Source organism: Ambystoma mexicanum, chromosome 1p, assembly GCF_040938575.1.
Source record: "Ambystoma mexicanum isolate Mex_15411 chromosome 1p, UKY_AmexF1_1, whole genome shotgun sequence".
Classification (NCBI taxonomy): Eukaryota; Metazoa; Chordata; class Amphibia; order Caudata; family Ambystomatidae; genus Ambystoma; species Ambystoma mexicanum.
The window spans coordinates 1260945066-1260971297 of record NC_090921.1 but is presented as its reverse complement, the minus strand read 5'-3'; positions in this window follow the sequence as shown (position 1 = coordinate 1260971297).

The window sequence follows — 26232 nt, the reverse complement described above, 5'->3', positions numbered from 1 at the left end:
TTTTTTTAAACTCTATGGGACTGTTTTGGGTCCTAAGCTTATCTTCTCAGAGAAAGTGACTTGGGAACTAAGCATCACAGAAGAGGGGATAGAAGAACTGATAAAAAGTCCTCTTCCTCTCGGGGAGCGGGCCCTAATGGTCTGAGTAACCACATTTTTAAATCTGATGTTGGTCTTTGGTCCCGCTTATTGGCAGTGTTATTTAAGGAAATAGTGAGCAGCAAACATCTCCCCGACTCCTGAAGGAGAGCCATCATCATCCCAATCTATAAAAAGGGGGATCGTACAGATCCTATAAATTACCAACCGATCTCGCTTTTAGATGCAGATGGAAAGATTTTTGCAAGTTTGGTTCTCAAAGAGTTGGAAAAGTGAGCAGAACAGAAAGGAATCCTATCGAAACATCACGTTGACATTCGAAAGGGTCTGTCTACCTCATTAAATGGCCTGGTAATGAGCACAGTATGTAGCGGGTCCTTTTTAAAGGGTGGCCCGACACTTTATGGTGCTTGGATTGATTTATCCCAGGTCTTTGATACTGTTAACAAAGAATGTCTCTGGGGTAAATTGAGGAGTTGGGGTTTACCGTAAACCCTTCTAGCTATAATAGTTGAGTAACATAGGGATTCCCAACTCCAGGTAAGGCTTGACAAAAAAGTGACTCTCTAATGCTATCAAGATGGAGGGGGGTAAGAAAGGGATGTGTTATGGCCCCTTTTCCCTTTAACCTCTACCGATCAGACCTGGCAAAGAACCTAGACGGTTCCACGTTGGCAAGTCCTAAAATTGGGAAGGAGAGAATTACTTGGGTTACCTATGTGGACGATATCATGCTACTGGATTATACAATCCATACTGGATTATTGCAACGTATGTTAAGTGCACAGGAGGTGTATGCAAAGTTGAATGACTTGAAGATCAACCCTCAAAAGTCTAAAATTGTCATATTTAAGCATCCACGTAAGGGTGTTCATCTTTTTGTTTGGTGTTTAGATGAACAAATCATCCCAGTTGCTAAAGAAATAACATACCTGGGGTCAATAGTGAGATCCTTTCTAACTAAGCTACATCTAGTAACAATTCTGGAGGGATACATTTTGTAATTTGGACTCAATTGAAGGAAATTATAAATGTTTATTGTGAATTCTCTGTTACGCCGGTCATCAAATACTACGTTGGTAAGGTCATCCTGTCCTTGTTATTTGGTTTAGATGTGAATCCGCAGTCGAGACCAATGGATTGGGATGGATTGGAGGGAAAACTATGCAAACGTGTACTAAATCTCCCAAATTGTACCTTAATCGCTAGCCTGAGGTATTCATTGGGCCTTCATTCTAAAAGATCATTGATGGATTGGAGATGGGTATCTCTGTATAGGCAGATCCTGGTTCCTCCAAAATCCTCATTGTATGAGGTTGTGCATTAGAGGGGTCTACCAACTCCTATTTGATTCACTTGAAGGCTTTAGCTCTGGAAATGCTCATGAGGTATGAACATATAGAAATAGATCTGATCCAAAATCCTATGAAAGTGAAAGAGTCAACAAAAAGAGCTGATTGGATCAGGACGTTTGCATTGATGCAGACCTTGATTGTGTCCCTGTCACTGTCGGGTGTGGATAAACCGCAAGTGTGGTTGTCCACGTATTTGAGGAGATTCTGTATCCATGTAGCAGGTCGTATTTATTTAGATACTGGCCCTCATTACAAGTCAGGCGGTGGACCATGGTGCTATTAGCACCATGGTCCATGCCGGATTCCGCCATGGTGGATGGCGGAATTACCGCCCCATTCCAAGGTGAGTGGGGCGGTAATTCCCCATTCACCATTTGCCCTTCCCCATTCCCATTTTTGCCCCATAGGGCATAATGGGGATGGGGAAGGCACTAATTACGGCACCGTAAATTACGGTGCCGTAATTAGCACCAAGGTCGCTTAGCGCCTTGGACTTTAACGCCTGCAAAAAGCAGGCGTTAAAGTGTGAATCAGGCGTTAAGGGTTAACGGTGCCGGCGGCGCCGTTAAACCCTTAACGCCTGACTTGTAATGAGGGCCACTGCCTCAATTTGTTGCACACACAGGAACTTTTACACATTAGGTATAAGGAGGAGTATGGGGACAATATCTGCCCACTATATCATGGAACTAGCCCACAGACTTTGAAACATCTCTTGAGTCAGTGTCCTGGGACATTAGAAAGAAGAGTGAAGAAATTGTCAAGATTTGTTGATAAAGACTGGTGGTTAACAATGGCCCCCTCTGGTAGAGACTGTTCTCAGGTTATGAAACACTCCTAAAAATGGAAATTGGGAAACTGTTAAAAGAGCTAAATCTCACCGCTGTTCAACTGTGAAACTGGTGAGAGTTTTAATTTTATTGAAGTTTTATCACAGTGGGCCTCATTAGGACCCTGGCGGAGAGGGTTTTACGCCAGCGTAGTGCATGGCGTACCTCTCCGCCATACTACGAGTTCCCGTAGCGCCATGGCGGCCTTTTCCGCCTGGTTTTACCAGGCGGAGAAAACCATGGCGCTACGGGACCTCGTTGTTAATTACGCCACCGTATTTTACGGTGGCGTAATTAACTCCTTCCCCACTCCCATTATACCCTATGGGGCAAGAATGGGAATGGGGAAGGGCAGAATGGGGATTGGGGATTTACCGCTCCGCCGAGGTCGGAATGGGGCGGTAAATCCGCCAACCCCCATGGCGCTATCGGCGGCTTTCCGCCATGCTTCGCGGTGCATTTAGCACCGCGAAATCCGCCTGGGTCCTAATGAGGCCCAGTGTGTCGATAGGTAAACTCCTACTCTCTTGAGTGGACGATCTTTAGGTTAAGCTAAATTGCTAATAATGAAAATGTGTCATAATCGAATGAATTGAAATGTATTTTCTTGTGTTTTATTTTACTGTAATCTCTTTGTGAAAAGTCTTAATTTTTGACTACACCACAATAAAGACACATTTTTAAAAATATGGCAGAAATCTGTTGTTGGACATACGCTGGTATGTGCACTGTTGGTGACTTGTGTTTTTCGTGCACATGCAATGCGAGTTGATGGTAACATATGCTCGGACAGTAAGGATGCCAGATTCCAATGTTGTGGCCATGTAAGGGGCGTGCGTGCAGACACCTTCATGTATAGAACTTTTTCAAGTGAAGCCATACACACTCACCATCTGGAAGTGATACGTGTGCATGGATGTTGGGGAATGTCATGCTGGTGCATTGACCTTTCAGGGACGGTGATGTGATCTGTCATCCCACTGCATGTGAAGTCAGAGTTGATGTGTGCTCATGCCATATGTTTGTGCGGGGGGCAACAGCATACACGCCTGCACCTCTGCAATTTGTGCATTTATGTGTTGCATGCTTACAGGTCAAGCTGTCAGGGAGGCATGTTGCTTCGTGCCATTGGGTGGACAGATGGCCAAGCATGTGTTCACATGGCCATGCTGTGCGTAGTCCAATCATGACTGTCTTGTGGATCCAGCATACAACTGGTTGTCTTGACACCAGTGTGTTCCCAGCAGTACCCCAGACCATCTCTGCTTTCATTCATTCTATTGTTGGCCACCCTACCAAGGGACTCACTGCCCACCTCTAGGCCCGTGTCCTGACTCCCAGGGCAACACAGCAGGTTACAGTTGGGTCATTTTGGCATTGTTATTGTGCCATGTAATGTTTCTTGCAATGTGTTTGTGGACCCACGTCTATGTGTTGTGTTGACATTTGAATGTGTCATGACTGAGAGTCATCATCATTGACCCTACATTCGTGTGTCCATTTTCATGGAAATTGAATGGCTGTGCTGACTTAATGTTACTGTTCATGTTATATTTGCCATACATGCTCTGACACTGTTGACTGATGTTAATGTTCTTTGTTTGCTTTTTCACAGTTTCTGCAGCTGGCGAAGAGGGCGGAAGCTGTGCTGTGGAGCAAGGATGCAGGAACCTGGCCTCCAGACCAAGGCGCAGGCTCCAGCCACGCCCCTGTGACACTGCCTCTTTGGAGAGCGATCTGGCTGAGGTAGCGCCTAGACCACAGAGCGAGGCTGCTGGCGGTAAATCCCAGTATGTGATTGTGGCAGGGGACACTTCAGCAGCGGTGGGACAGGGTGATGCCACTCAGGGGCCATCAAGGGGGAAGACACTTTGTAGTCATCCAGGTTGATGTAGGTGGAGGTATAGGAGGAGGAGGACATTGCAGGCCAGCACATGGGGTGAGGTGGGGGTGTCGAGGAGGGTGTTCATGCTGAACCCCTGGCACAGGGGCATGCGGTTGTGCAGTCCATTGTGGAGGTTCCTGTACTACCTCCTGTACCTGGGCCATCTGCTGCGACAGTGACCACCTTCCAACCTTCCAGAATGCTTCCACCCAGACCAGTGACCTGCTTCTCACTAATGTGTGCATCGGGGATGATGAGCTGCCCCTGCTGGCTGGTCTCACGAGGCAGACCACATCCATGTGAGATGATGTACATGCTACTTGCTTCATGGCCATGGGCATGCTGCCACAGCACTGCTCTTAGGTGGGCTCCCTGGGCTGTACCATGTATTGGCCCCCTCCTCCACTTCCTCCTCTGTGCTCCAGTCATTCTCCAGGGTGCCTTCTGGGACACATTCCAACACGCCCCCTGTGCACCAGTCCCACCACTACCACACAGTCTGGTTGTGCCTTAATCCGTACCCAAGGTGGAAGTCCCTGAGAAGGCAGATAAGGTGGTCACTGTGCCTGTCCAGACACCAACTCAGGCGCAGGCTGTGTAAGGTCAGCAGGCCTTTCAGGGCAATTCAGGTGTCGTACGACCTCAATGACAGACATTAGGTTCGAGGGCATACCTTCGGAGCTTGCACTCTGCCTGGCGCCAGCAGGTAGCAACCATGAGGAGGCAGACTTTATCAGGAGCCCCCCTCCCTGAGTAGGCAATTAACACCATTGAGGCAGGAGGAACAAAGGTGGGCCATGCAGGCATAGTCGTTGGTGTTCCTTAAACGCCAGAGGCAACTGCTGGTGGAGTGGCAGCATGCAAGGCAAGCAGCTGTGATGGTGGCCAGGGCTGACTCTGAGGTGGGCAAAGAGGTGGGCTGCCATCCTGGTGGGTACTTGCAGATCGGCAGATAATGTGTACCAGCAGATGGTGGCCACACTGCAAGCCCTCCAGGCAACAACGGAGGCCCGGCTAAGGGAGGAAGACATAGAATGTGACTCAGGCCTGGTGGAGGCATTTTTGGAGATTGGAGAGGATGAGACGACTGCCTATCTATATAGTTCTTCAGGTCAAGGTTTCTTTTATCATTTTGTTTCCATGGATAACTTTACCATTCTCATATTTATTTTGTATATAGTTATATTTTAATACATGTTAGGATTCAGTTCGTTCCACGTTTCTTAAAGTCTCTTTGTGTGTACATTTACTTTTTTAATGTTCTCCCAGTGCATTTGTTAATTGTTGGTTATGTTGATTGTGGCCTCACTGTGTGTGTCATGTTTATACTGTGATGTTTGCTGGGGAAGGTGTGCACATGTGCTTGAAATGTAGGAGTAGTGCATTCAAACAGCTTGAGGGGGCACTGTATGATTTTCTGATTCCATTCCGTGTGCAGGGGCACTGCGTGTTTGGCGTCAGTGAGTTGGTGTTGTTGGAGTGAAGGCTTTTGTTGTGTGTGTAATAGTGTACATACGGGTATGGTAGTGGTGATCTGGGGATATCTCATGATGTTGTTTGTATTCTCTCATTGGGGATGGATTACTACTTGTTCATGTGTATCACCACATGTTCCACATGTTTTCGCTATGTGTTGCATCTGGTGTCATCTCTATTGCCTCTTCTGTTAGGGAGAATTCTCTGTTTAGGCTGAATTTCCTAACCTAGTGAGTCCCCCAGCAGCTTTGCTGGATTTCTGGAGTTTGTTTTTTCCATCCTGCCAAGAGTGAGACTCTTTTCCTCCCACTCTTGGACATGAATGTGTGTAATTCCTTTGAATGTCAATGTGTTCTATGGGCTATGGGGTCTTTTACTCCATAGGGTCTCATATGTTTTTCTATGTGTGTTACACCGCACCCTCCATGCCGTAACACTGGGGCATCATAGCGGACCTCCCTCATAGACTCCATACCCGGGGACTGACTACTGTCTCCCCGGGCATGTAAAGTCACCATTGGCTTTACTAGACCTAAATTTACTAACAGAACTAGTACAAACCATCTTATTGTGGACGTACTAATAGGGGTAATTCGATTACTCCTGGATTGTTATTCGAGGGGGCACTGTCCAATCCCCCCTCGTCGAGTTTTGGCTGGTGGCAGTGGAAACTACTTGTTATGTTCGACCCCGAACATAACCCTATGGGATTCTTCCCATTGTTGGAGATTGATACTTTTTCCTTGTTAATCTCTAACATGCCATCAGTTTACTTATCTTAAATTAGTTTACCGGATGGTATTTTCTGCCAGAACTCGGTTTGTAAAATGGCGTCTGTGTTCGTCTCTGTGACTCCTAAACCAAAGGTTGAGCCCTTTGTTCCACTTTTGGCAGGCCTCTGTACAGAGACCCTCCAAAGTGGTGCCATTCTGTCTGGGTTACCACAGGGGTGTGGGAGGGGGTTTAGGCACCCTGGACCGAGTTGCCTTGCCAACTCCGGTCGCACTCTGGAGTGATTGGCCCAAGTGGTGAGCCTTCCCGCTCACCACTTAGCATGTGTTGATTGACAGCTAGGCTGAATGAATGGGGGTTTTCTGCATAAAAGCAGGGCTTTTGGGACTAGATCTTCAGAAGTCGCCACAGGACCTAAGAATCCGACGAGGGTAACGCTGAGCCGACCTGCACGACGACACCTCCGGTGGAGCCCTGCGGAACCGACTCACCACTTCCCGACGACAGAGGAGATCTCCCTGCCGGAGAGTCTCTTCCCCTGACTGGTGGGAACAACCAGTCCCCTTTGCTTTTTCTTCGCCTCAGGACGCAGTGGTCGAATTGCCCGTGCAGAGCACCTCGGCAACCGGATAGCCACTACGCCTGTACTGCGACCAAAAGGTGGTGCCTTGTGACTGAGCACTCCGCGGCTGGTCTCTTCCCTGGTGGTGCACCGAACTTCACTTTTCTTCAACGACGAGATCATCTCTACTCTTGGCAAAGACCCGACGTGCATCCACCACCAGGAACAACTGCCCCCGCCGGAGCTGTCTCTCCACAAAAAAGGTACCGTGTCCGCCTGGCTTCCCTTTCGATCGGTTCGAGTGAGGTGTCTTAATCCTCTCCTTTCCGTTGGGTCGCCTCCAAGCTTTCTCACATATTGTTCTGAACTGGTTCAATCTGCCGATAACAATTTGCTACAAAGACTAGAACGCATTTCCCCTAGAGACTTTTTGGGACATATCGCCTTGCCTCTCTCCGAGTGGGCCTGGCCTCTGAACTTTATGATCTATTGTGGTTCTTGCCTTCTTACCTTGCATTTTTGCCGTGAAGTATTGAACTGTGTTGATTTTGTAACCTGCCTATTTTTCTCTCCCGTCCTAACTAATATTAGAGTGCCATCTAGGTTGAGGCATACACCTCTGTCTGCAAATAAGTGATGCTGGTAGAACCTAGACTTGTCAAAATATTGTTAGAGGGATTGACCGTCTCTTCTTCGTAGAGTAATTGTGATTGAAGTGTTTGCCATGATAGTGCCATAGTGTTTTTCATACATGTTCCGTTATAAATAAATACCTGAATATCTATACACTGAGTCTTGTTGCGTGTTTGCTTGTCTCACTGTGAAGAATTGCCCTATATTGTATACTCCACATACTGCTCAACTCTTCTTGAGGGAAGTCTGACTGCTCAGCCACAGCTACCAAGTGAATCTGTGTGGTACAGACTGCTACCAAGTGGGTTCACCGCCAAACGCCTGTAGTCCTAAATCTTTTGCAGTGGTCCCAGAGGTAACTGCACAGGTTTCCGTCTAACATCTTCATATTTGATACTAGAGGTAGAGTTTATTGTAAGTTTATTTCTTTTCTGGTCCACTGATGTTTAGGTGTTCCCTTGGCACTTGCTTGAGAATGTGTATGTGCCCACACTTGATTCGCTGTTCTGGCTATTTGGCATTGTGGGTGTTGCGGTGAGATGTGGCCTCATTGTGGATGGGTAGGCTGGACACATCATTTGTGCAGTAGATGGCAGATTGAAGTGTCACTCCTAAATCATGGTCACTCTCCCACACACATCTGCAATCTCACTCTACCATGTCATGCATCACATCTGCCACTAGAATGCAGCTGAGTCCCATGATTGATGTTTCAGTCTGGCAACACACATATCCTATCATCAGAGTCACACACTCTCTGGCAGGCTTACCATCCCCCATACACAGGCCTGTTCTGCTTTTGCCACTGGCAGGGGCTTTGCCACCCCTACCTACCGGATTACTTTTGCACAGGCTGAAACACACCAAGTCATTTGTTATGATTATGCCCAATCTGTGATTCCTTGTACTTCTGTCCTCCAGGGCATTCACTTGCAGTGCTTTGAGGCCATTCCATTGCAATGGCACATAGGCACTAAACACATGCACATCTCATTACATTACCATGTCACATGTACATGGGGTGGTCACAGTGGAGGTGGTGCAACAGTGTGCTGTCCTGTTGAGGTGCAGCTGATTGTCGTCTACCAGGGAGTGATGGAAAATGCTCCAGTCCTGGATTCAACATCAGTGCTCCCAGTTAATCGTGTTGGAGGAGGATATCTGGCAGGTATACATCATGGTGGAGGCAGGCCAGAGTTGTTGAGTTAAGTTGCAGCTCCACATTGGACTGGTGGGGGGCAGACTTGTAGGGGGCTATCAGGTGTGATGGGCAGAGGTGATTGGGGTGGTGTTACGCTCACCTGGTATCCACGGGGACGCCACCCAGCCAGTTGGTCGTTGGTGCCCTTCCCAATGATTCCCTCGTGTGGTCTCGGTGTTGATGGGATTCCGCCGGGAAATGAACACTATATTAGGACTGGGCGACCAAGGTAAGTTTTCCCCCACCTCCCTTGTGTTTCCAGCCCTTCCAGGTTCTCTTCTCACCTGGTTGTCAGAATCGGTGGACTCTCCGTCCTGCTCTCTGGGCAGGGGCACGTTGTCTTTTGTAGGCACGGGAGGTCCAGTTACTTCACTGACTGCTGCCCTTGTAGTGTCTTTCAGGTAGGTCTTATTGCGATTGATGGCATCGTAATTCTTGCATGCCTTTTCTCTGTTCTAAATGTCTCTTTTCATCTACCTAGGAGCGCGGAGTGTCCGCTTGGAGAACTGGATATGCTGGGTCTCACCGGGAGATGATGGCGCGCTATAGTGCTATGATGCGGTAAGGAGGCGCTTTGCGTAGCGCAGCGATGTCTTGTCCTCACTGACCTGTGCTTTTCTTTTTTCGTAGGTCGCAGTGAGTTCCCAGCGCAGATGGAGTTCCGGAGCTATGCCGCCGGAAAGCAACCAACCAGGTAAGTCTTTAAGCGCTTTGTGGTTGTAATGTCTCCACTACCTCCTTTAATGATGTTTTTCTCCTTTTCTCAGGTCCTTCGATCCGGGCGGTGAACTCCACCAACAGAGCTGCCCAGGAGCTGCGAGCAGTGAAGGATGATGAATGCAGGTAAGATTCTGCTGCTAACGATGTTCTAGGTTTTTTCTGCAGGTCCAGAATTCACCAGGCTCGTGAGAAAGCTGGACACGGTGAGCGTCACGTTGCTAGAAGCAAAGTAACGCGAAGCGTGTTGTCTTGTTCGGGTGTGGTTTAAATAGCCACTGTAAAGTAGTCCTATCTATCTATATTCTTGTATAGCGCCACCAACCCGTAGGCCTCAGGGCGCTCACAAAAGAAGGAAAGGGACAGAAACAACAAAGAAACAATGGACAGACAAAGGACTAAAAAAAAAAAAAAAAAGACATGAAGACTTGGTGATATCTAAGCCTCGTAAGGCCAGCAGAAGGGGGAGGAGATAACGGAAATTAAGTTCAGATGCCGAGAGGTCTACGCTAAGAAGGCAGAAAAGGACCTAGCCTTTATCCAGTCCAGGTAAAGTAGTCCCTAGGCCACCACACCCAAAACACTAGACCGCATAGCTATGTTCTAGGAACCAAGCTATGTGGATGCCTCCATGTTGGCTGAAAGCCTAAATAAAGTAGTTCCCCAAGCAGATGTCTTTCCTTACTGATGAGCCTGGTGCCAAAGGCGCCAGGACTGGCCCCAAGAGGGCCCGAGAAGTGGATGCCAGGCCTTATTAGGGATCTGAGCCCTGATTCCACCTGGCCAATGGGCTTGCCAGTGGGGATCAGGGCTGAAGGTCGTGACAGGTGGTGGGTGATGTCAGTACTTGAGACAGCTGCCTGGGGGTTGTGGTGGAGGTGATTGGGGAGAGAGGAGGGGGTGTAGTAGCAGGGAGCTACCTGGGGGTTGTGGCGGAGGTGAGTGGGGTTGGTGTCAGGACTTGAGAGGTCTGCCTGGGGTTGTGGCTGAGGTGAGTGGGGAGTGGGAAGGGAGGTTCAGTAACAGGGGGCTACCTGGGGGTTGTGGCGGAGGTGAGTGGGGGTGGTGTCAGGACTTGAGAGGTCTGCCTGGGGTTGTGGCGGAGTTGAGTGTCAGGACATGAGGGGGCTGCCTGGGGATTGTGGCGGTGGAGGTGAGTGGGGCGAGGGGCGGAGGTAGCAGCAGATGGCTGCCTCGGTTGTGGTGGAAGGAAGTGGGGGTGGTGTTTGGTGTCAGGACTTGAGAGAGCTACATAGGGGTTGTGGCTGCGGTGAGTGGGGAGAGGGGAGGGAGGTTTAGTAGCAGGGGGCTACCTGGGGGTTGTGGCGGAGGTGAGTGGGGGTGGTGTCAGGACTTGAGAGGTCTGCCTGGGGTTGTGGCGGAGTTGAGTGTTAGGACTTGAGGGGGCTGCCTGGGGATTGTGGTGGTGTAGGTGAGTGGGGTCAGGGGTGGAGGTAGCAGCAGGGGGCTGCCTGGGTTTGTGGTGGAGGTGAGTGGGGGTAGTGGGTGTGTCAGTACTTGGGAGGGCTGCCTGAGGGTTGTGGCAGAGGTGAGTGGGGGTGGTGGTTGGTGTCTGTACTTGAGAGGGCTGCCTGGAGGTTGTGGCAGAGGTGAGTGGGGTGATTGGAGGGGTTGTGTGGTAGCAGGGGACTGCCTGTGGGTTGCGACGCTTGAGGTTAGTGGGGTGAGGGATGGGGGTAGTAGCATGAGTACCTGGGGGTGGTGGTGGAGATGAGTGGCGGTAGTGTGTGGGTCAGGACCTGAGCGGGCCTCCTCGGGTTTGTGGTGGTCAGTGGGGGTGTTGTCAGGACTTGAGGGGGCTGCTATAACTTAGGGTGTAGGCCAGCAGTTTAGGGCACTTGAAACTAGGCGTGAAGGTCTGACGTTTTGCTGGGCTGCTGTCTTGAGTTGCAGAGGGACGTAACACAGTTGGGGCGCAGCCTTGAATTACGGGTTAATGGTCCACAGTTTCGCCAGGGTGCTGCCTTGACTTATGGGTTGATGGCACACAGTTTCATTGGGGTGCTGCCTTGAGTTACGGATTACTGCACGCAGTTTCACCAGGTTGTTGCCTTGACTATCGGTTGACAGCCCATAGTTTTGCTGGGGTGCTGCCTTGACTTACGGGGTGACAGCATGGAGTTTCACTGGGGTGCTGCCTTGACTTACAGGTTGACGGCACGCAGTTTTGCCGGGTGGCTGCCTTGATTTACAAGGGGACCGCAGGCAGATTTGCCAGGGTGCTGTATTGACTTACGGGTTGACGCATGGAGTTTTGCCATGATGTTACATTGACTTATGGTGGGACCGCACGCAATTTCGCCGGGGTGCTGCCTTGATTTACGGGTTGATGGCACACAGTTTTGGTGGGGGCTGCCTTGACGTACGGGAGGACCACACGCAGTTTCACCAGAGTGCTGCATTGACTTACAGGTTGACGCCACACAGTTTTGCCAGGGTGTTACCGTGAGTTATGGTGGGACCGCACGCAGTTTCCGCACGCAGTTTCCCATGCATGCCGCCAACCCACGGGTTGGCGGCATGCAGTTTCATCGGGCTGCTGCCTTGAGCTACGGGGGGGCCACATGCAGTTTCCCCAGGGTGCTGCCTTGACTTATGGGTTGACGCCAGTGCTTAAAGTGGGCCGGGGCCTGCCGGGGCCAGGCCCCGGCAGTCTCCAAAAAGTGGGACTGAGCCGGGGCCCTGCCGGGGCCCCCGCCCTACCGCAACATTGGCGGGATGCATTATCCCGTCGCGGCCAGAGCCGCGACGGGAGATGCGCCTGCAATGAAGTCAGGCAAGCTGACAGAAGTGGCAGCCAGCCACAGCGACGCTGTGACTGGCTGCCACTTCTGTCAGTCATAGTAACTGCATCTGGTGACCCCTCGAGCGAGAGGTCACCAGAGGCAGTTACTGTCCCTTTGTTTCCCCAGGTCGCCGAGGAGTCATTAACCCTCGGCAAACCTGGGGATTCCTCGACATATTTCGAGGTTTATAAAAGATGGCTTTAAAAGTACACATTTCAAGCCCTCTTTTATAAAGCTTTGCCGACGGACAATGTTGTCCGTAGTCAAAGCTTTATAAAAGATGGCTTGAATTGTGTAGTTTCAAAGCCATCTTTTATAAACCTGAAATGTTTAAAAAAGATGGCCTGAAAACTAGGCAAACCGTAGGGTATGCACACAAATATATATAAATGTTATATATTTGTGTGCGCACCTTACTATGGTGTGTGTACTTTGCAAGCCATCTTTTATAAACGTAGAAATATGTAACATATTTCTACGTTTATAAAAGATGGCTTGCAAAGTACACACACCATAGTAAGGTGCGCACACAAATATATAACATTTATATATATTTGTGTGTATACCCTACGATTTGCGTACTTTTTAGGCCATGCCCCTCCCACAAGCCACGCCCCCAAATGAGGCCCCCCCTCGATTTCTTACCCCACTTAAAGCCCTGGTTGACGCCAAACAGTTTGCCAAGGTGTTACCTTGAGTTACAGTCGGACCGCACACAGTTTTGCTGCAGTGCTGCCTTGACTTACGGGGGGGGACCGCGAACAGTTACACCGGGGCACTACCTCGGGTTACAGGGGGATGACACGCAGTTTCCCAGGGGTGCTGGATGGGGGGCAAAGGTAGGCGCAAAGGTTGTTTTTTGGCTATGGTTTTTGTTTGCATTGGTGAGTTTTGTGGGCATTCTGGGCGCATCTTGATTTCTTTTGTGCCTCAGGTAACTTAACACTTTTGAATCCAAGAATTCGCGGAACACGCACAAATGTGTTTGCGCGCAAGTAGGCTCAAAGTTGTTTTAGGCGCTAAGTACTTTGCAGGGACTTTGCACTTTTTGTGTGAATCGGACCCAATGAGTTTATGCGTATTGGCCTAGGGGAGGGGCAAAACTCTGCCCTAACATATTCGTGCAGGGAATTTGAAGATGAGACGCAGCGGCGGGCGGCACACGTGCGGAGGTTGCTGCTCTCTGTGGCATCTGCAGAAGCAGAAGTAATGCTGTGAATTCTGAATTTTCGTTGTGCTCGTGGAAAATTCACCTACACGCTGATCATAGCATGCCATGTGACATACCTCAAGATATATTAAAACACATTATGACGTATGATACATGTCCATATATCGCATGTCTTATTTTATTTATTTAATGTCATTTCATGATATGGCATGTCGTGATATGCATGAGATGTCATAATATGCATTCAGGAGTTAACATAGCATAAATGAAATAACATAATCTCATTAAATCGGCTCGCAGTACATCGCAGGGTGGGTTCCCGCGCGAATGGTTTTGCTTGGTGTTCACAAAGGGACACAGTCGCATGCCGTGGATTTCACAGACCCTGCTCTTCGCCTGGACCTTCAGAAGCAGCGGCAAGAGACCGATGCTCCTCATTGGGCAGGAGGAAGACGCCCTGACTCCTCCTCAAATGCTACTGAAGCCGCCTGAACTGTATTGACGTATGATTTATTTAGCAGTGTGATGCCAGGAATATTACATTTGTGATGGGTCGCGGATTCCCCTGAGCCCTTCACTCCTCGCCCCCGGGGGTGTGTTTGTGAACGAGGCGCCGCAGTGAGGATGATTTCTGACCGCGCGCTCAGGCACCGCGCAGCCCACGGAGGACGCTCGAGTGCCGGCCGATCACAGGCTGATGGATGCTGGCGTTGATTATGTTAGAGGCAAATATTCATCAGATCAGACACGGAAGAGGCACGCGACACGAGTTTCCTTAGCATTCTGTCTCTGCACCTTAAAAACAAATGGTTCAAGTGAGTGATGGGAATGTTTTCTGACACTGATACCCAGGTGGACATGATTGCAAGTTTGGTGTTAGTGGTAAAATGTGAGACTCATTACAAGTATGGTGGTGTGGGTAAAACGGCAGTAAAGCAGTGATAATTCTATTACCGCTCTATTATCGCTGGATTACCGCCCTGCCGTGTTACAAGTTTGGTGGTAAAATGAAGGATTTACCTCCATCAAAATGCTGGAGGTAAATCCTCCACTTTATCACCAAAAATCACTGAAATCGCAGAATTACCGCCAGCAGAAATTCCGCTGATATCCCCCTGGAGGCTTATGAAAATGGAGATTTACACTGCCCTACCCCCACTTGTAATCCTGCTGTAAATCAGCGGGATTAAGTGGCAGTAACAGTATTCAGGTTTGGAGGTAATTTGGCAGATTTAGGGCCTTGTTACGACCAATGCGGAACGGGTTAACGGGACCCGCTAAAGGAGGCGGACCCGTTAAACCCGTTCCGCCTCATTACAAGCTCCCCTTGCGGGACCCGGTAAGTAACGCCTGGTGAAACCAGGTGTGCTTACCGGGTCCTGCGAGGGGAAGAGGGAGCAAACAACGGGCCGCTTGTACTCGGCCCGTTGTTTGTTCCCATTCCCATTCAGCCCTATGGGGGCTGAAATGGGAATGGGGAAGGTCTGGGCCCGGGTTCCTGGAGGGAGAAATTACCGGGCCCTCCAAACTCGAAATGGCCCGGTAATTCCCCATTCTAGGAACCCGGACCCGATTTTGGCGGCAGCCATGCCGCCAATAACGGCATGGCTACTGCCAAAATCGTAATGAGGCTTTTACTGTCGAATTACCACCAAACTCGAATTGAGACCAATTCCAAGTCTCAGCAGTGAAGGAACCGCCTCATTACGAGTCCGGCGGTAACCGTGGCGGTAAAACCGCCTGGTTACCGCTGGACTCGTATTACCATTCCGCCTCCGTGATTCCCGGAATTACCGGGGCATTACAACCCCGGTTTTCCGGGAATCACGGAGGCGGAATGGTGTTTATCCCCATTCCCATTGAGTCCTATGGGAGTCCAGGAGTTGTGATCGCCCGGCATGGAAACAACGGTGGCGGCGGGTTTACCGCCACCGTTGTTTCCATACCGGGCGATTTGTAATGAGGCCCTATATCTCCCTCTTTTGTGTGGAGGTAATTACTCCCACACAGACGCATCAGTGCATGCAGTAATTACCACATGTGGTAATATGCAATCCCCAGGAATAACTGAACGTCCCTCATGACTCTAAATCGTGCAGACCCCTTAAAGTGACTGCGTGCTTACTGTGAGTGGTAACAGTCATTCAATTTAATGGTATCACAGTGGGTAATAAAACAGAACTCGTAATCAGGCACTCGGACGCAGTACGCTCACCACTTTTGCATGGTAAAGACATGCAAGCTACAATTTTGGGAAGTGTGAGCATTGATTTCCAAATTTAGAGAGACGAAAAGAAAAATACGTCAGTACACGGTTGTACCTGCTGAGGGATGTATGCATAATAATATCAATATGTAGCCCCCTTATGGTGTGGCATTGAAATTGTTATTCGAAATGCAAAGAATTTGTCAAATACTGCTTTTTCGTTGCAAGAGCCAAATTGCTGGCAGCCGGGAGGTCTCTGCAGACTCATAATAAGCAGGAGATTCGCTACATTGTCCAGGCGAAATGCTTTGCCCACAAACTGCCCATGCCCTCCTATTCCATGGCACACGGCATAGAATATTTCTGCCTGGATTCAGGAAACTTGGGCCAGGCTGTGTCGTGAAAGCATTCCCTGTCACGGAGCTTGGGAGTTCAACACTGAAAGGTCTGTTTTGCAAGGTTATACTCAGTTTTTCTGGCTCAGTATACACCCGGTAAAAGCTTTAAAATGAATCGTAGAGCACGTCGCTGTGTTGGCTGCCAGTGCCAAAATGGCCGCTGTAACGTCCTGTCTCTGTTATCAAGGGAAGTGACCCATGTGCAATGTCCCATTTCTATTGTTATGTTAGTGGGCAACAACCTACGTGAGTTGATGTAGGCGGGGCCTCCCGCCGCACGCCAGTTCGCATTTGATTGAATAAATGATTCCACATCTAATTGCCATGCTCTGCGTCTTCACTCGTCTCCTGCTTGATTACTTTGCCGCATTTCAATGTCTGTCGAAATACAACAATGGCGACGAGGATCAACATTGAATCCAGCGTGACCCGCTGAAACTCGTACCAAAGTGGAAATTCCAGTGGTTCAGAACCCAGAGCAGAGAAGCAGATTGCCACGACCAGGCCCAACCTTCGCAGACACACCTCAGTGAAGTGCTCTAGACGTTAGGTGGGTGATAACTGCACATGTAGCAGACGTTTGTACCGCCGCAAGAATTAAGAATACGCACGCATTCCGGACAGACGTGTATCATTGCCCAACAAAACGTGTGGCCTTCGATAAGCTCACGTAACTGCACGGCCACAGAGGAAACTGTCCCTTGACATTTACAAACACATCATACCTCCCTCTAAGCATAACGCAGTGTGAACTATACATCAAAGGCTCATATTTACCTGCAGCCAATTACAAGTGCGCATTCCAGGCCTAACACATGGAAAAGGCCCTGCTGCTACCAAAGGGCGCCCAACTTGGGCAGTACTCACCACCAAAGGCACAGCACAGCAAACTAACAAGGTGGAAAGTGAAAGTTTCACTTCAGGCAAAGCACTCGCCACCATGTCCAGCAATGAGGCTCACAGCAGCATACAGAGTCCTCAATCCAGCTCCACGCCCGCCACTCCACACCCAAAGAAGACAGTGGCACTGAATCATTACCGCTGCAGGCCATGCAACGTTTCGACATCGCTGACACCAGCAGCCTGGTGCCCAGATGGGCCAGATGGCTAAAGGAGCTGCAAATCTATATTGATGCAACTGGAGTTCGAGAGGAATGCTGTCTAAGAGGCATTCTGATGCATTTGCTTGGCCCGGTGGTGAGAGACATTGGGCCTTATTACGAGTTTAGAGGTAGCCATAGTTGGGAGGGTTCCGCAAAAATGGATTTACCGGGCCATTCTGAACTTGGAGGGCCCGGTAATTCCCTTTTGCAGGACCCGGAGCCGGTACGTCCCCATTCCCATTTGAGCCCCAATAGGGCTCAATGGGAATGGGGAGGATGGTAGCAGCGGTACCGGTCATAACAGTACCATAGCTACCATCCTGGTCTGCTCGTGGGTGCCGCTCTGCATGCCTGGTCTGACCAGGCATGCAGCGCGGCCCCCGCGAGCATACTCGTAATGTTGTGACATGGCAACAACAGCGCCGGTAGCACTACCGGCACCATTCTTGCCTTACCGCAACAGTTGTAATGAGGCCCATTGTGTTCGAAATGCCAGAGAATAATACTGACACATTTCAAGGAATAATTGATTCACTGAACAACTACTTTGCGCCATTAAGGAATGTAGACTTCGAGAGACATATTTTTCACACCACCACCCAAGACAAAGGAGAAAATATGGACAATTTTGTGAAGAGATTACGAAAATGCAACAAGTATTGTGACTTTGACAGATATTCCACAGATGAAGTACTTAAGTCGCAAGCAATAGCAGACTATGAATCACCCAAATTCCGCAAGAAACTGCTACAAAAGAGTAGAACCCTGGAAGAAATCCTCCAGCTAGCAAGAGCAGACTCTGCCTTATCTCTACAGACAAAATCACTTGGAAACATTAAAATTACACAGTCTGTATCCTCAGCCACCGTGAGCCCCATTCGCACACCAGAAAATCCAGCCGAACAAAAGAAATGCTACAGGTGCTAATACAACCTCCCACACATCGGCCCATGTGCAGCCATAGGACACCACTGCGACAAGTGCGCGGGTGAGAATAATTTCCACTCAGTATGCAGAAACATCGGATTCTTCCAATCAACGGAAACCAACAGAGAGTCCAGAAGACAAGATGATCGATCATGGCAGGAAAGCCCACGGCACAACCCGGGGCGATTCCACACCAACAGGAGGTGCAGCTCCCACAGCGACCCACGTGACTCATCGCATAGAGAGAAATGGCGCAAAGATAGAAGAGATCACTCCAGTCGACGGTTTATAGTGACATTTTCGAATAACATTTGGTCGAAAGTCAAAATGTCAAAAAAAATAATGTTGAATAAAAAAAATTTGAATGTCTTTTTGTTTGTTTTTGTTCGAAATGGGGGGGTTCCCCTCAAACCCCCCTTTTTTAATATTTTTTCTGTTTGAACCCTTTTATTTACTTGCAGACCCAAAAAAACATGTAAATAAAAAAAGAAAGCATTGAACATTTTTTTTCGACATTATTTTTTCGACATTTTTGTCATTCGACCAAATGTTTTCAACATTTTGACTGGACACCCCAGTCGACATAGGAGCAGGCGGGACTCACAAAGAAGGACTCTGAGACACAAAGTCAGATACCTGGAAGAATCCCCTCGACGTCGACAAGACTCACAATCCTCATCCAGCGGAGACAGAAAAAGAGGATATGTACATGCCATAGGGAACAGCATTGCCACTGAATACAGCCCAACATTATAACTACAGCTAAATGGACAGAGCTGTGAATTTCTGATCGACGCTGGAACCACGGTAAACGTGATCAGTGAGGACATCTACATGTCTCTAGCCAGCAAGAAAGAATTAAGAGAAGCCGACACACAAATCTTCCCTTATGGGTCAAACACACCTCTCAAATGCTGTGGCATGTTCACTGCCAAATGTCAATACAAGGGCAAATGCCTAAAAGTTAAAATATATGTCTTAAAAGGAGGCAGCATACTGAGCTTCCGGTCGGCCATCCAGATGGGCCTCATCCACATAATGTACCAGATCATGCCGGCATACACCAGCAACCCGAAGGACATGATACGGAAAATGTTCCCATTGCTATTTAAAGGACTGGGGAATCTCAAGGACAAACAGATCAAATTACACATAAACTCACAGGTACCACCGGTTGCTCAACTCTACAGTGACATTCCCCTCAATATTCAAAGACGTGGAAAATGAAATTCGAGCTTTGCTAGAACAAGACATAATTGAACCCGCATCAGGTCCCACCCCATAGGTGTCCCCCAATCGTACCTATGCCCAGGAAAGAAACAGCACCAGCATACGAATCTGCGAGGACATGAGGGCTCTCAACGTGGCCATAGAAAGGGAACGGCATCATGCACCACGAATGGTGGACATGATGTTCCTTCTTCATGGTGTGAAAGTATTTTCAAAATTAGACTTAAACAAGGGCTATCATCGGCTTGAACTAAACCCGTCCTCCAGATACATCACCACATTTTTCACGCACCTAGGACTCTTTAGGTATTTAAAAGGCTTATCTTCGGTGTATCATCAGCCACCGAAGTATTCCAAAACGAAATTCACCAGGTCATCAAGCATATCCCAAATTGCTTACATTATAGTGACGACATCCTGATCTTCAGCACCACGCAAGAGATACACAACGACACCTTACGACAAGTATGCATAGCCCTGGAGGATGCTCACCTCATACTCAACCCAGAAAAATGTGAATTTAGCAAGTCTACTTTAAAATTCTTTGGACACATATTTTCAAGCAATGGCTACAACCTGACCCCGAGAAGGTGCATGCATTAGTAGAGGCACTGTGTCTGCAGTACAATCATTCCTGGGAATGGCCAGCTACTGCACGCGATAAATTCAAGACTTTGCATCAGTAATCACACCCCTTTGGCTACTCACTGGGAAAAATCAAGAATTCTACTTGTCCCATGAATGTGAAGAAGCATTCCAAGAAATCAAGAAGCGTACTGTGTCAGCTTCCTGCATTGCATACTATGACCCAGACCTTAGCACAGAACTGACAGTGGATGCCAGCCCCGTCGGACTAGGAGCAATATTAGCCCAAACACAGCCTGGAGCATCTCCCACCTCCCAGAGGCGCATCGTAGCATACGCAAGCCGCAGCCTCTCAAAACTGAATGCACATACTCTCAACCGGAAAAAGAAAGTCTAGCGATCGTATGGGCATGTGAACACTACCACCTGTTTCTCTATGGATGCCCTTTCACCATCATCACCGACCAACAGGCCCTCAACACCATTTATGGTAACCCAACAGCGAAAAATGCCACCATGAACTGCAAGGTGGGGACTTGGGCTGCAAGAATATTCTTTCAAAATCATACACCACCCGGGGAAAGACAGCAACCCGGCAGTCTTCTTATCCAGATACCCACTCCCAGCCCATGACGAGCGCCAGTCCAGGAAAGCAAGCCAGTACATACAGTATATAATAACCAGCGCACTCCCAAAATCAATCACAAGTGCCCAAATAACAAAAGCCCTGAAGAAAGACCACCTACTCCTCCGAATACAAGAGGGTCTGAAGTCAGGGCAGTGGCACGCCAAGGACACTCAAGAACAACCCATGTCACCGGAGGAAGAGAGTCATTTTCACACTTTCAAGCTAATCAGAGACACTCTATCTATGTCACCAGAAGGGATCTGCTGAAAGAAAACAGAATCGTCATCCAAGCAGATCTGCAGGACCAGGTGCTTGTACTAGCATACTCGGGACACCGGGGAGTGTTGTCTACAAAACGACAACTAAGGAACAAGGTATGGTTTCCCCAAGTGGACGAAAAAGTAGAACAGCTATTAGGAAACTGCATCGCGTGCAACGCCATTGTGCCGCACACTTTTCCACAGCCTCTCAAAATGTCATCAAGGCCTGCACAGGTATGAGACAAGGTGGCAATTTACATGTTTGGTCCACTAGCCAATGGCAAATATGTGCTGGTCATCATCGAAGAGATGTCCCGATTTCCAGAGGTGCACCTCATTCACTCCACCAGCGCACAAACCGTCATACCAGCATTAGATAAGACATTTGCGGACTATGGAATTCCAACCATAGTAAAATCAGACAACGGACCACCTTTTAGCGGACATGACTTCGCCATGTTTGCGGAACACCTCGGCTTCCAACATTGCAAAATCACGCCCCTGTGGCCACAGGCCAATGGAGCGGTGGAAAGGTTCATGGGGGACCTCAAACAAACTCTACAGGTCTGCTCCATCACCAAAGGCTCTTTCATGCAGGCCATATGCACTCTGTTAAGAGACTACTGAAACACACCACACAGCTCGACAGGAGCATGTTCCTCGGCTCTGATGTTCAGATGAGTGGTAAGAACCACGCTGCCACACAATCCAAATGGCGTCCTTCCCGACACGCATGTGGAGGTGGCACGGACTAAGGACAAGGAGAGCAAAGCAAAGATGAAAGAATATGCGGATGCAAGAAGAAAGGCAAAACCATGCACCATCCAGATAGGAGACCAAGTGCTGGTGCGACAATCACAAGATGCCAAAGACACGCCCACATTCAAACCTCAACCCATGACTGTGACACATACAAGGGTCCATGATAACAGTCGCAAGCCCGCAAGGCACCCTCACATGAAACTCATCATTCTTTCGAAGCTTCAAAGGAGACAACACACAAAAGAGCACTCACGACACCTAAGAAGAGGACTCCTTTGACCTGGACTCTGAGTACAGAGAAAACAGAGCTGCCGACGAAAGTGCCAGTGATTGCCCCACAAGTGTCACCCCACCCGCTCGCAGTCCCTCGTGAAGAGTGACACGCAAACTATCGAGATGGATAGAAGAAGTGAACTGATGGACCCCAAGCTTTGTGTTTAAGAAAGGGGGAGATGAAATGTCCTGTTTCTACTACTATGGGAAGTGACCCATATGCATTGTCCCATTTCTATTGATATGTTAGTGGGCAACAACCTACGTGAGTTGATGTAGGCGGGCTGCCTGCCACGCGCCAGTTCGCGTCTAATTGCCAGGCTTCACGTCTTCACTTGTCTCCTGATGATTACTTTGCCGCATTTCAATGTCTGTCGAAATACAACAGCCGCTGCCTCAGCTTATGCTTGCCGTGCACTTTGGCGCACAGGGGAGACTCCACCTGATTCACACATGCATGCAGTGATGGGCCTGAACACCCAGTATTAGTCACACACATCCGATTGAGCCCTGCCCAGTCTCTTCCAGGAGGGGCCACACAGTCCTGAGACAATATCAGATAGGCCCATCCACATGGCAAGTCCATGGGACTCAGTATGTGCACCAGAGGTGGCAGCCTAGCAAGGGATGTATCGCAGCAAAAGAATAACATAGCATCGGCAACGAGTCATGATAAAGACTTTCTTTCTATAATAATTTATTATTTTTCTTTTTCTTATGTTGTTGATGTAACCTCCGGCCCAAATGGGCCCTTTCAATTTTGGGGATGTGGGGGTATATTTAGACATAGGGAAAGGATAGGATAGGAAGGCGAAAACAAAAGCAATAAACACAGAGACGGAGTCAGCGGTTTTAAACAGTTTCATAAAAGTGTAGGTGTGTTGTGACTGTTTTCTTGACTTGTCTGACTGTAGTAAGTTCCCCAACATGGGGGCACATGGAACACTGGGACTAAGAACAATGGGCAGGTCTAGCCTGCCAAAAAGAATGGACATACCTTCGAAGGGTTCCAAGCATGGAAGGAGTGAAAAGCAGAAGTGACAGTTGGAAGAGAAAGAAACGGGAGGAGGAGGAAAGAGAGAGAAAGACAGAAGCAAGACGAAAAGTGTGCGGCCTCTGTGGAACCTCAAGCCACCCCCAGGGCCTTGGGGAGAAAGTTAGCCAGGCTACGTATGTCAGCTGCAGCACAGCAGAGATTAAAGTCGAGGGCCGCATGAGAGGTGTAGCACGGGTGAAGAAGTGCCCGAACCTGGGGCCGTATTAGCGGGACGACTTCTGGCAAGTGACATGACCAGGGAGGCCATGGCCCACTCAGGGCCAGTCCGGATGGGCTGGGAAGGAAGCAAGCCCAGGGCCGCATGAGGAGTGTAGCACTGGTGAAGAGAGTCCGGGCCCCGGGGCAGGTGATGAAGTTGTATTCCTGCAGGGGCAACAGTGGCATGAGCGTGGCTGCCAACACTGCTGGGAGTATGAGGAGTCCACGCCCTCCCAGTAGCCAGACAGGGACAGTGGCGCATGACTTACGTGCAGCTACAGCCGCTGCGTCTGATACGGCCAGGGATCAGTGGAGGAGTGAAGCGATTCGTCGCAGGAGCGGTGCAGGCGGGAGGGACCTGTCTTACCAGCTTGGTGCACCGCCATGGAGGAAAGATTTTCCAAAACACTGCCACGGAGGAAAGTGTCTCAACCTCCATTCAGGTGGGCAGGGCCTGGGCAGAGCTCCATTGAGAAACGCTGCCATACAAGTAAGATGGGCTGTTGGAGCCCTGAACACAAAAGGAAAGAAAACAACAGAGCAACACAGGAAAACAAAGGCGACCAATATGGTAACAGAACAGTTCCCATGAAGGACATGAGCAGCCATCTGTGGCAGCCACCTGTGGCAGAGTGGGGGGTAGTCCCTTTGAAGTGCCAGGCTATTATGCAAGTCTATGCAAAAAGGACAAGCTTACTGGTCCTTGGCACTTAAGGGGTTAAGCCGGATGACAGAAGTGTTTGTTTGTTTTGTTTGTTTTATTATTTGTAAAGCGCACCAGACCCACGGGTATCAGGGCGCAACAGTTACAAGAAAATTCAAAGCTTAGTTACAGTGAGTCATAAAGTGAAATACATTACTTACAAAAGCAGGATATACAGATATTTACAGATATTACAAGAGATTATACACAAATTACTGTTACTGCATAGACAGTACTAGTTACATTTCAGTTACACAGGCATAAATCATCACAGGGTGGAGGATACATTGCCCACGTTAATAGTCAGTGGATTTTATCCACAAGATACTCTTGGATCTGAAAATCTGGTAGGGCTGGTCTTCTCTCAATGTAGGAGGTAGGAAGTTCCAGAGTTTGGCTGCTTTAACAGGGAGGCTATTACCTCAAATCGTGGATAGTTTAAATCTGGGAATGGACATGTGATCCTGGTTTGCTAATCTGGTTGGTTTTAGGGATGTCCGCTTGTGGAATCTCTCAGAGAGGTAGATAGGTGCGGCATTGTTGAGAGATTTGTGGGTGAGCGACACAGTTTTTAGTATGATTTTGTCATTGGTCTGGAGCCAGTTGTTCTGTCGCCTATTCTCCGAGATGTGCTCTCTTCTGGAAATGCCTAAGGCTGCTCTTAGGGCATTGTTTTGTAGGGTTTGGATTCTAATGATGGATTTGTTTGAGCCTATGTATAGGGCATTACAATAATCCAAACAGAACAAAATTAGGGCTCTGGCCAGGATAGTACAGCTGTTGTTCAAGAGAAATGGCTTACCGGTTCTAATAAGTTTATACGTGTACGCCGTGGAGGACGCTAGCGTGTTGACCTGTGTAGAAAAGGCACGGGTGGAGTTGAGGTAGAAACCTAGTGTTTTTACCTCTTGGGCTACCTTGATGAGGTTGCAGTCAGTTATAAAGGAGGAATAGTCGGGTCCTAATTCTTTTAGGTTAGCAGTGGTACCAGAGATGATGAGTTCTGTTTTGTCATCAATCAGGCATAGACCGTGCGTGGCCATCCATGCCTGGATGATGAGGTACAATCTATTCACCAAGGCCAAATCCTTGTCATAATCCCCTGAAAGTGGGAGGAGGATCTGAGTATCATCTGCATAGTTTGTGTAGGTGATACCGAGATGGGCCAGATAATCAAAAAGGGGCTTGGTAAAGATATTGCACAGTGTAGGCGAGACACAGGACCCCTGTGGCATGCCGCAGGTGATGGATATGGGGTCTGACGCTGCTGAAGGCGAGAAGTTTTGCCGCTTAGGAAAGATCTAATCCAAGTTATGACATCTTTGGAAAAGTGTGCTGCTGTGTCGAGATGGCTATATAAGATCGCATGATCCACCAAATCGAAAGCATCTGAAAGGTCTAAAAGGAGAAGCAGAGCTGATTTCCCACTGTCTCTAAGCTCATTGACTTGGGTCTTGAGATCGATGAGGGCGGTCTCAGTTCCATGTTGTGGACGGAAGCCAGACTGTCTAGCTCCTAAAAGGTGATGTAATTCTAAGTATTTTTGAATCTGTGTGTAGGCCACTTTGTCTAGTATTTTTTACAAGGAAGGGGACTGTTGTAATTGGCCTATAGTTGGTGGGTATCAAGGGATCTAGAGTGTTTTTTTTTTAAATAGTGGGAGTACCCAGGATTCTTTGAGGTTAATGGGGATGGTGCTGGTGGCAAAGGAAGCATTGATAAGCTTGGATATGAAGGGTGATAGGTCTCGTGCCGCATCCTTGATGAGCTGTGCCGGGTAGAGATCACCCTGGCAGTTGGATGGTTTAAGAGACAGAATAATTCTTTCCACCTAGATGATGGATACTTTAGAAAAGTTAAATTGGGTAGGTGGGATTTCAGCGGTGTTAGCCGATGTTTTATGTGGGGGTGGGGCATTTAGAGATGCTTTTTTATGGGATATTTTATTTTGTAAGGTAGATACTTTGTTGGCAAGTGTGTGTTGGATATCTGAGCACCATTTTTTATCTTTGGTACAAGTGTCTGGTATTGCAATAGGAGTCTCTAATTCTTTAAGAATAGTAAATAATTCTTTCATATTGGAGTTAGCTTGGGAAATACGGGTGTCGTAAGATTCCCGTTTAGCAAGGCAGACTTCTTTTTTATAGAGGGATGAGAGTTTGGCAAGCTTTAGTTTGTTGGTTTCTGATGGTAGTAATTTCCATGCAGCCTCGCAGTTTCTTTTTTGTTGCCTTAAGTTTTTTAGGAATGGTGTGAACCATTTGTTTAAATGGTTTTTAGGCTTAATTGGTCTCAGTTTAAGGGGGTGGGGGCGATCTGATCAAGGGAGGAAGCCATAATTTTGTTATTCTTATCGACCAAGCTTTCTGGGTCAGTACTGTCAGGAAGTGCATTAAGGGTGGGGAGAATAGCAGGGATAAGCCTATCCATTGTA